The 8,229-nt window shown below is 44.0% G+C and overlaps 1 protein-coding gene across 4 annotated transcripts in view; it reads left to right on the top strand.

Annotated features, from left to right (window-relative positions):
• The first annotated feature begins 1,024 nt into the window (after nucleotides 1–1,024).
• The window catches only part of LOC106738022 (CD276 antigen homolog), a 49,366-nt gene continuing 42,161 nt past the window's right edge, over nucleotides 1,025–8,229 (top strand). For 2 of the 4 annotated variants that reach the window (XM_019487212.2, XM_019487211.2), the window contains exon 1: nucleotides 1,028–1,455. The gene's annotated coding sequence lies outside the window, so the exon portion shown is untranslated. Of the gene's footprint in view, nucleotides 1,456–8,229 lie in introns of all 4 variants that reach the window. The other 2 variants (XM_019487215.2, XM_019487214.2) reach the window with 2 other exon arrangements.

Below are 8,229 nucleotides of genomic sequence, written 5' to 3'. Positions count from 1 at the left end.
GACAGGTCTTGAGATGACTTAAGAATCTAATCCTTGAGCCACAAATTCATCAGGAGAAGTTGCAGGTCTTTCCACAGGAAAAAAAAAAAAAAGGCTGCAGGCTGGGATTCCTCCTCTCTTCTCTCCTCTGCTCTGACAGCAAGACATTTGCCAGCAATGCCTCTGGAAAATCCTCCACATCAATTGGGAAAATCGCTGCACAAAGACAGTGATCTGTCCAGAAGTTATTAGTTCCTTGTATGGCTCTCACCATATAACACCCATTCAATCACAGGCTCTAACAATAATATAGTCAAGGAAGGGCCAAGTGCTTAGAGCCACCCCCTGCCACACCTCAAATGGTGTGTCTCAAGCAACAGGCTACCTAACTCCCAGAGACACCAGAACGTGCAACAGACCAAAATGCCTTCTGTGCCCCATATCAATACTGACCACCTCATCACTAAACTGAATAACATAGGTTATAATATCCAAGGTTCATTCCTCTGCAACTCCACCAATGTCAAATACACCACCACCTGCTTACAGTGCCCCCTGTCATCCACATTGGGCAGACTAGACGATCCCTATACGACTGATTGAATACTGTTCTGACTTCAGCTGTAGAAAGACATGCAAGCATGTAACAGAACACTTTAACCTCCTTGGACACTCCCTTTCTGACCTGAGCATGGCTGTTCTGAGGCAGCAAACTTTTTAAAAACTGATTTGAACAGGAAATTGTGGAACAGGAAATCATCCACGGACTGGACTGTGTTAAGTATAGTTTAAACAGGGACTATGGATTCGTATCCTCTTATCTGGAATACCTTTTGAGACTTTGTTCCTATGGGTTTACTGCTCATTTCTCCCAGCAGTATACCCTGCCCTCCTTCACTTGACTTTTGTATTCTAATTTCTCTCTCCTTATACTCAGCTTTCTACATGTCCTTTCACAGCACCTGATGATGGGAATTTCAGCTCAAAACAGCTTGTGCTATAGTCTAACCAAAGTAGATATATATAAGGTACAAATGTATCCTGCATTCCTGTTAGTCAAGATCTGCTTAACTGTACAGGCAAGATATTGCCTCATACATCTCGCTTTACTCATCAACACTTCCTCATTTAAAACGAGAATTGTTTTCAGCTCTCACAAGCAGAGGTTCAAGAAAGTCACAGACATGTCAGTCAGTTAAGTCTTTTGTGTTACATTGAAAACTGCCAATACTGAAGGATCCTGGATGTGGCCTCTTTAAACTGCTTCATAAGTCTTGTGCGTCTGGGAACAAGGCAGTGAGAAGTGAAAGCTTTTTCTGCTGTAAGTGGCATTATGCTGGAGAGAAGAGAGAGAAAGTGACAGTCTCCAGACAAAGCATTTTTTTAATGCCACTCCTTTTAGGTTTTGTTCTGGAAAAAAAATATCAGACAAGACTGCTGGAGAACCAGTTGCAAGATCAAGCCACTGAAGCACAGGTAAGATATAAACTGACTTCACCATAAAGCCAGAGCTATCGGAACTATTTGCTCAGTTAACTAACCAAAGTGTACTTCACCTATATTTGCTCTCTGTCTTTTAAATGTACCTTGACCATTGAATCAGAGTGCTTGCAGGACTAATAGTTGAAAAAGTGTGAGGTTTCAATCAGGTTTGCAGAAAGCAAATGCTGAATTCCAGCACCTATTCATTCCAAGCACATGTGGCTGGGATCTTTCTTCTCCCCCAACTAGAAGAAGGTAAACAGCATCAGTGAACAGACTGCCCCCATCAAAAAATCAAACACTGTATATTTCAGATTGTAAACCAATTATTTTTCTTGCAATAGTCTCTATGGACCAGTCAAGGGCTAGGGTCCCTATTATACTAAACAGCTGAGAGGAAGACAGTGTGTGCTACACAGAGCTCACTACATTAGGTTTACTGTGCAGCTGGCAAACAGATAAATAAGAGACTAGGAGACAAAGAAATAGCAGAGGCAGGTGTGGGGGCATAGGTTGTTTGTCATAAATCAGGGGTTTTAAACAGGTATTTAAAGGCAGACAAGAGAGATTTGTAGATGCTGTGGCAGGGGTCAGTTTGAGAAGGCATTTAGGAGGCAACTGTTCAGGCTTTGAATTTGCATTTATGAAATACATTTGCTACAAATGGTACATGCCAGTCATGAGTAGGCTTGGCAGGATTTGATTTTTATCAGTAAACATTGATAAACAGGACTTGGGAGAGAGTACTGGAGGCTCCAGCCTGGTGACAGCAGGATACTCCCCTGGAGTAAGCACAAGGGGCCAAGGATGGCCATCACCTCTCCCTGCATTCCCGGAGCTCTGGGAATGCCACTACCCTCGTTTTCTGGTCCCTGCCCAGCCCAGCTCTTCCTTGGTGATGAGTGAACAGAATAAATTTAAAATATGTATGCTTTAATGATTTATGAATATTTACATTTTATACTTTGACATGTGATTTTAGAAAGCTTAACAGTATCCTGTCATTACTAAATTGTCTGCCCCCCACATCCCTAATTTTGTGCAATCCTGATCATTTAAAAAAAAAAAAAACAATAAAAATTGACATAAATGCTTCAAGATGCACATTTATTTTAGCCATCAATATTATTTAAAGATTTTTAAAAAAATCAAATTCTGCCAAGCCTAATAATAAGTAATGGGGAAACAAGTCTGCAGATGACACCAAGCTGCGGGGAGCAGTAGATACTCTGGAGGGTAGGGCTAGGATTCAGAGTGACCTAGATAAATTGGAGAATTAGACCAAAAGAAATCTCATGAGGTTCAACAAGAACAAGTACAAAAAGTCCTGCACTTAGGACAGAACAATCCCATGGCATCAGTACAGGGTGAGAACTGACTGGCTGGGCAGCAGCTCTGCAGAAAAGGACCTGGGGATTACAGCAGACAATAAGCTGAATACGAGCCAGCAGTGCGCCCTTGTTGCCAAGGAAGCTAACAGCATACTGGGCTGCATTGGTAGGAGTGTTGCCAGCAGATCAAGGGAAGTGATTATCCCCCTCTATTCAGCACTGGTGAGGTCACATCTAGAGTACTGTGTTCAGTTTTGAGCCCCCCACTACAGAAAGGATGTAGAGAAATTGGAGAGAGTCCAGCGGAGGGCAACAAAAATGGTGAGGGGGCTAAGGAACATGACTTATGAGGAGAGGCTGAGGGAACTGGGGTTATTTAGTGTAGAGAAAAGATGACTGAGGAGATTTAATATCAGCCTTCAACTACATGAAGAGGGGTTTAAAAGAGCATGGAGCTTGACTATTCTCAGTGATGGCAGATGACAGAACAAGCAGCAATGGTCTCAAATTACAGCAAGAGAAGTTTAAGTTGGATGTTAGGAAGAATTTTCTCACTAGGAAGAAGGTGAAGCACTGGAACAAGTTAGCCAGAGAGGTGGTGGACTCTCCATCCTTGGAGGTTTTCAAGACCTGGCTAGTCAAAACTTTGGCTGGGATGATTTAGTTGGAGATGCTTCTGGTTTGAGCAGGAGGCTGGACTAGATGAACTCCTGAGGTCCCTTCCAGCCCTAATTTAATATGATTCTATGAAACACAGGAATGAACAAACCAGAAAGAGATGCATATATCAGAATATATTTTAATATATAAATAGAGTTATCAATTGTGTCCAAATGGCGAACTATGCAAAGCTGGATAATCTACCCTCACTATTCCTTAGAACAATTGTTGTCAACCTTTTTGTACCAGGACCCATTTGTAAGCATCAGTGGCCAGTCCTGACCCAGTGCCCCTCAAGCAGCCCCTTGCAGGCTGGAACTCTGTCGGCCTGCAAGGGAAAGCCATGGTTTCCTACGTTTTTCTCCTTTAAAAGGAGAATCCATTTCGAAAGTTTGTTTGCAACCCTTTCATATATCCTTGCGACCCACTTTTGGGTCACGACCCACAGGTTGAGAAACACTGCCTTAGAGAAGGGATGGGCAAAATATGGCCCACAGGCCAGATTCGGCCCACCAACTGATTGGATCCAGCCAATGGAGGAGGTGCCCACAAACTGATAAGATCCAGCCTGTGGCTGTACCTGCAGGGCTCCACATGAGTCTGAGCCCCACCCAAGGCAGACCATGCTGCACTCCAGCTATGGTGGCCATCATAGAGGACAGTCCAGTTGTCCTCTACTGATATAAAACCTGATGCCTTTATGTCCTCTTTTTCTCTTTGAGAGAAAAATAGAGGACATAAAGGCATCAGGTTTTATAGCAATAGAGGACAGAGTACCAGAAAACCGAACTGTCCTCTATGATGGCCACCCTAACTCCAGCCCAGGCCACCAAGTTGGTGGAAGGCAGCCAGGAACTAGAGCCAAAGCCCCACACACTGGGGCAGGAGCCACCTGGCTGAAGCTTCTTCCTGGCCCAGAGCGGTGCAGCAGGAGCAGGAGACGGCACTGCTGGAGGCAAGGGGAGCCAAACAACAGCCACACCAGGAGCAGATCCACTGAAAGCAGTGCATGCTGGCCAGGGCCAGGCATTGTATAGGCTTCCCCAGGCAGGGCTCAGCCCCCTACGAAGTGCCATGGGGGCAGCTGCGGACCACACCACCTGGGTAAGGTCTGCTGCATGAGCCCCCTGCCCCCTTCTCCCTCCCCTCACCCCAGCCAGCTGCCAGGACCTAGCACCCAGGCAGCTGCCTTCCCTCAACCATATGCCTTCCCCCTCACACACCTTCACAGGGCAGGGGCTGCCCCATGACCCCACTCTGATCCCAGCCTCACCCACCCGTCTTGCTCCTGAACACACCCGCTCCCTGCCTGCCTGCAGCCTCATCCCACATAGGGAGTTTTGGTTAGTGGTTGTAGCTGGGGGTGGGGGGGCAAGGGTGCCGACCCAGCCTGCAATTCATCAAAACTCTGTGGACCCTGGGCCCAAATAATTGTCCACCCCTGCCTTAGAAGGCAAGCTTAATCCAAATTTAGAAGTGTTGTATGATTTTTTCAAAAGTATTTAAAGTTCCTGAGTCACTCATTCAAAAGCAGTCTGGGAGCCTCAATCTCACAACAAGTCAATAGACCTCCAACCTATAAACTAGGGAAGCTATTTAAAACAGGAGTGCCCAACCACCCAGCCACAGACCAGATCCAATCCCTGGCACTGCATCATCTGGCCTGCATGGCTTCCAATGGATCCAAAAATTTGGTAGTAGGGGAACAAGTGCTTGCTGCTAAATTTCCAGACCCATAGGGTGTCCTATGATTCATATGTTAGGGTCGGAAGGGACCTCAATAGATCATCGAGTCCAACCCCCTGCATAGGCAGGAAAGAGTGCTGGGTCTAGATGACCCCAGCTAGATGCTTATCTAACCTCCTCTTGAAGACCCCCAGGGTAGGGGAGAGCACCACCTCCCTTGGGAGCCCGTTCCAGACCCTGGCCACTCGAACTGTGAAGAAGTTCTTCCTAATGTCCAATCTAAATCTGCTGTCTGCTAGCTTGTGGCCATTATTTCTTGTAACCCCCGGGGGCACCTTGGTGAATAAATACTCACCAATTCCCTTCTGTGCCCCCGTGATGAACTTATAGGCAGCCACAAGGTCGCCTCTCAACCTTCTCTTGCGGAGGCTGAAAAACAAACTATCACCCCCAGATGGGACATGAACCCACAATCCCTGGCTTAGGAGGCCAGTGCCTTATCCATTAGGCTGGACAGCATGGGCATTAGGTTGAACAGCATGAGCTGGACAGCATGCCCCTACATGCTGGTCAGGCATGCAGGGAAGCTTGGGACCCAATCCTGACCTGTGGGGGTGGTACAAGTCCCGATCCTGGCACAAGGGGCTTCATTCAGCTCAGTCTTCTGACCTGCGGGGCCCAAAAGTCAAGCACCACTTGTTTAAAATGGTTAACCAAAGTTCTTTCATAATTTCAACAAAATTATGGAGTTTTGAAAGTTTGTTGAAACCACATGAATGTACAGTTGACTCATTCTGAAACCCAAAAACTCGCAGCAACTGAAAAAAAAAATACAGGATATATAACAAACTCAGGCTCTTAGTTACACAGGGAATGTAGCATATGCTCTGGGACCGATACAGCTGACCTTTCTCAAGAAGCCAAACAATAACTCTTGAGAAACAACAGTTGCCTTTTCATACTAGGGTTTAGAGCATTGAAGTATTTGCATAAATGAGGCCTTTATAACTTTTTTTTGTCTGTTACTTGCAGTTAGCAGGGTTCCAATACAATGCTGCACTAGTGAAAAAAGCTCATTTAATAATATAAAGTACCCATTCATTCTTGTCCAAACAGAAATGCATGTTATGGAGATTTAATCTGATGGCAGGCATCTGCCCTTTTTAAGAAGGGCCACCCCAAAAAAACAACAGACAATATTTCTATAGTTTTAGAACAAGCCATTAATTGTTTGGTCTCACTGTGCTACATTTGCTATTTCCATATAGTATTTCCCAATTCCTTTTTTAAAAAATGCTTTAATATTAGCATCAAAACATTGTAATAATAGTTTGTTTTTAACATCACAAATACTCAACAATAACATGAACAATATCAATGTTGATAGTATTAGTGATAGTTGATAGTGTTTTGATAAGTCTTCAAATACCTGAAGAGTGCTGGTCACTAATTACAGAGAAGATGGAGATGGGCTTTTCTCTGTGGTTTAGGGCAGTGCTTCTCAGTGGTAGTCCGAGCCACTGCTTACTGGTGTAGCAAGTTGCCAGAAAAGAAAAATATAATTTTCAGAAACATAACACTGATATGTCATAGCAGTTTGTACGTTCCAACACTCCAGGTGACGTCACATCGTTCGAGGTGAGGAAAGAGAAAGAAACAGCCGGTCGCGCATTTGTGTAGTGCTGTTACACGCAGTTGCTGCCACGGGCTGAACTGGGCACCAGTCCCTGGCCCACTGGAAAAAAAATTGCCAGTCCACCACATCAGATAGTTTGAGAAGCACTGGTTTAGGGGACAGGAAGAAGCACTGAAAGTCTAGGTTGGTAATTAGGAGGAACTTTCTGACTATGAGGGCGGACAAGCATAGGAATAGGCTACTTAGAGAAATCATGGTATCTTCATGCTTGAAAATTTCAAAAGCAAGTTAGACAGACACTTGGTTGGGATGGTTTAATCTGGGATGATCCTTCCTTGAGCAGGGGACTGGATTAGATGACTTTGTAAGGTCCCTTTCAGCCCTACTTTCCCACAGTCCTATTGTTAATGTTATTATAGATTCTATATATTGTTAATTTTGAACTAACAAGGCATTTTAAAAAGGAATTGTGAAATGCTGTAATCACTCAGTCAACTCGGATTGTCTTCGTCATATAACTTCCAGGTCTTGTGTCGTGTCATTTCACACACTGCACACAGCAGAGGGCCACTGCAATATGACCTGCATTTGCCCTCTCATGAGCGTGTTTGTTCTCTCACTTTTCTTGCCTATTTTCCCTGTAAATGCTCTGTTTCTTGTTTTGCATCATCTCCAGTTTCTCTTTATCTGATGTTTAGCTGTTTATCTGTTTAACCCCTACGGACTAGACTGTAAAGATTTTTCTCTCTAAACTGGGATTTACTCCTCAAATAGTTCCATAACTATTTTTAGAACAGTGTTACACAAATAAAGCAAGGAAGTGGGAATCCTAGTTCTTCAATGATTTACAGACTCGCTTTGAACTCTTCCTTTGTGAAACCTCTATGTCCAGATTCTAAGAGTTTGTGCAAGATTGTTGAAATAAGCTCTGAACTCTGTAGATGAAACTTACTTATACACACACACACACACACAAATGTTTGCAAGAGTGGCATGTTTCACTCCAGAGACAAAGCAGCTGGTTGTGCTGCAAATACTTTACTTTTTTTCCTATTGTACTTGTGTGACTTAAGTTTAAGGTCCCTTGGATTGTGCCTGTGTCATTGTTTTCATTATTGCACATTCTAAGAGTTAAGAATCAGATGTACATACATTCATCACTGAAATAGCAAAACAGCACAAGGATGTATCTTAAACACACATGCCAACAGAAAGTATTCACTGAAGGAAACAAAAATCAAGTTCTCCTGTTATACTCATCTGACACCAGTTTCAGTCACACAACAAAATTCAGTCCAAGAGCAAGAAGGGAAAAATGAAAAACTGCAAATTCTAATCCTGGACAGAGATGCTTTAGAGGGAGACCCAAGACTGAATCAAAACTGCTCTCAAAGCCCATCTTCATTTCTTAAAAACCTTCACAAATCAACACTGCTGCAGCAAGAGACAGCAGGC

The sequence above is a fragment of the Alligator mississippiensis genome, chromosome 1 (assembly GCF_030867095.1).
Source record: "Alligator mississippiensis isolate rAllMis1 chromosome 1, rAllMis1, whole genome shotgun sequence".
Classification (NCBI taxonomy): Eukaryota; Metazoa; Chordata; order Crocodylia; family Alligatoridae; genus Alligator; species Alligator mississippiensis.
Note: the sequence above shows the minus strand (reverse complement) of the source record. Positions and strands in the feature narration are given on the sequence as shown.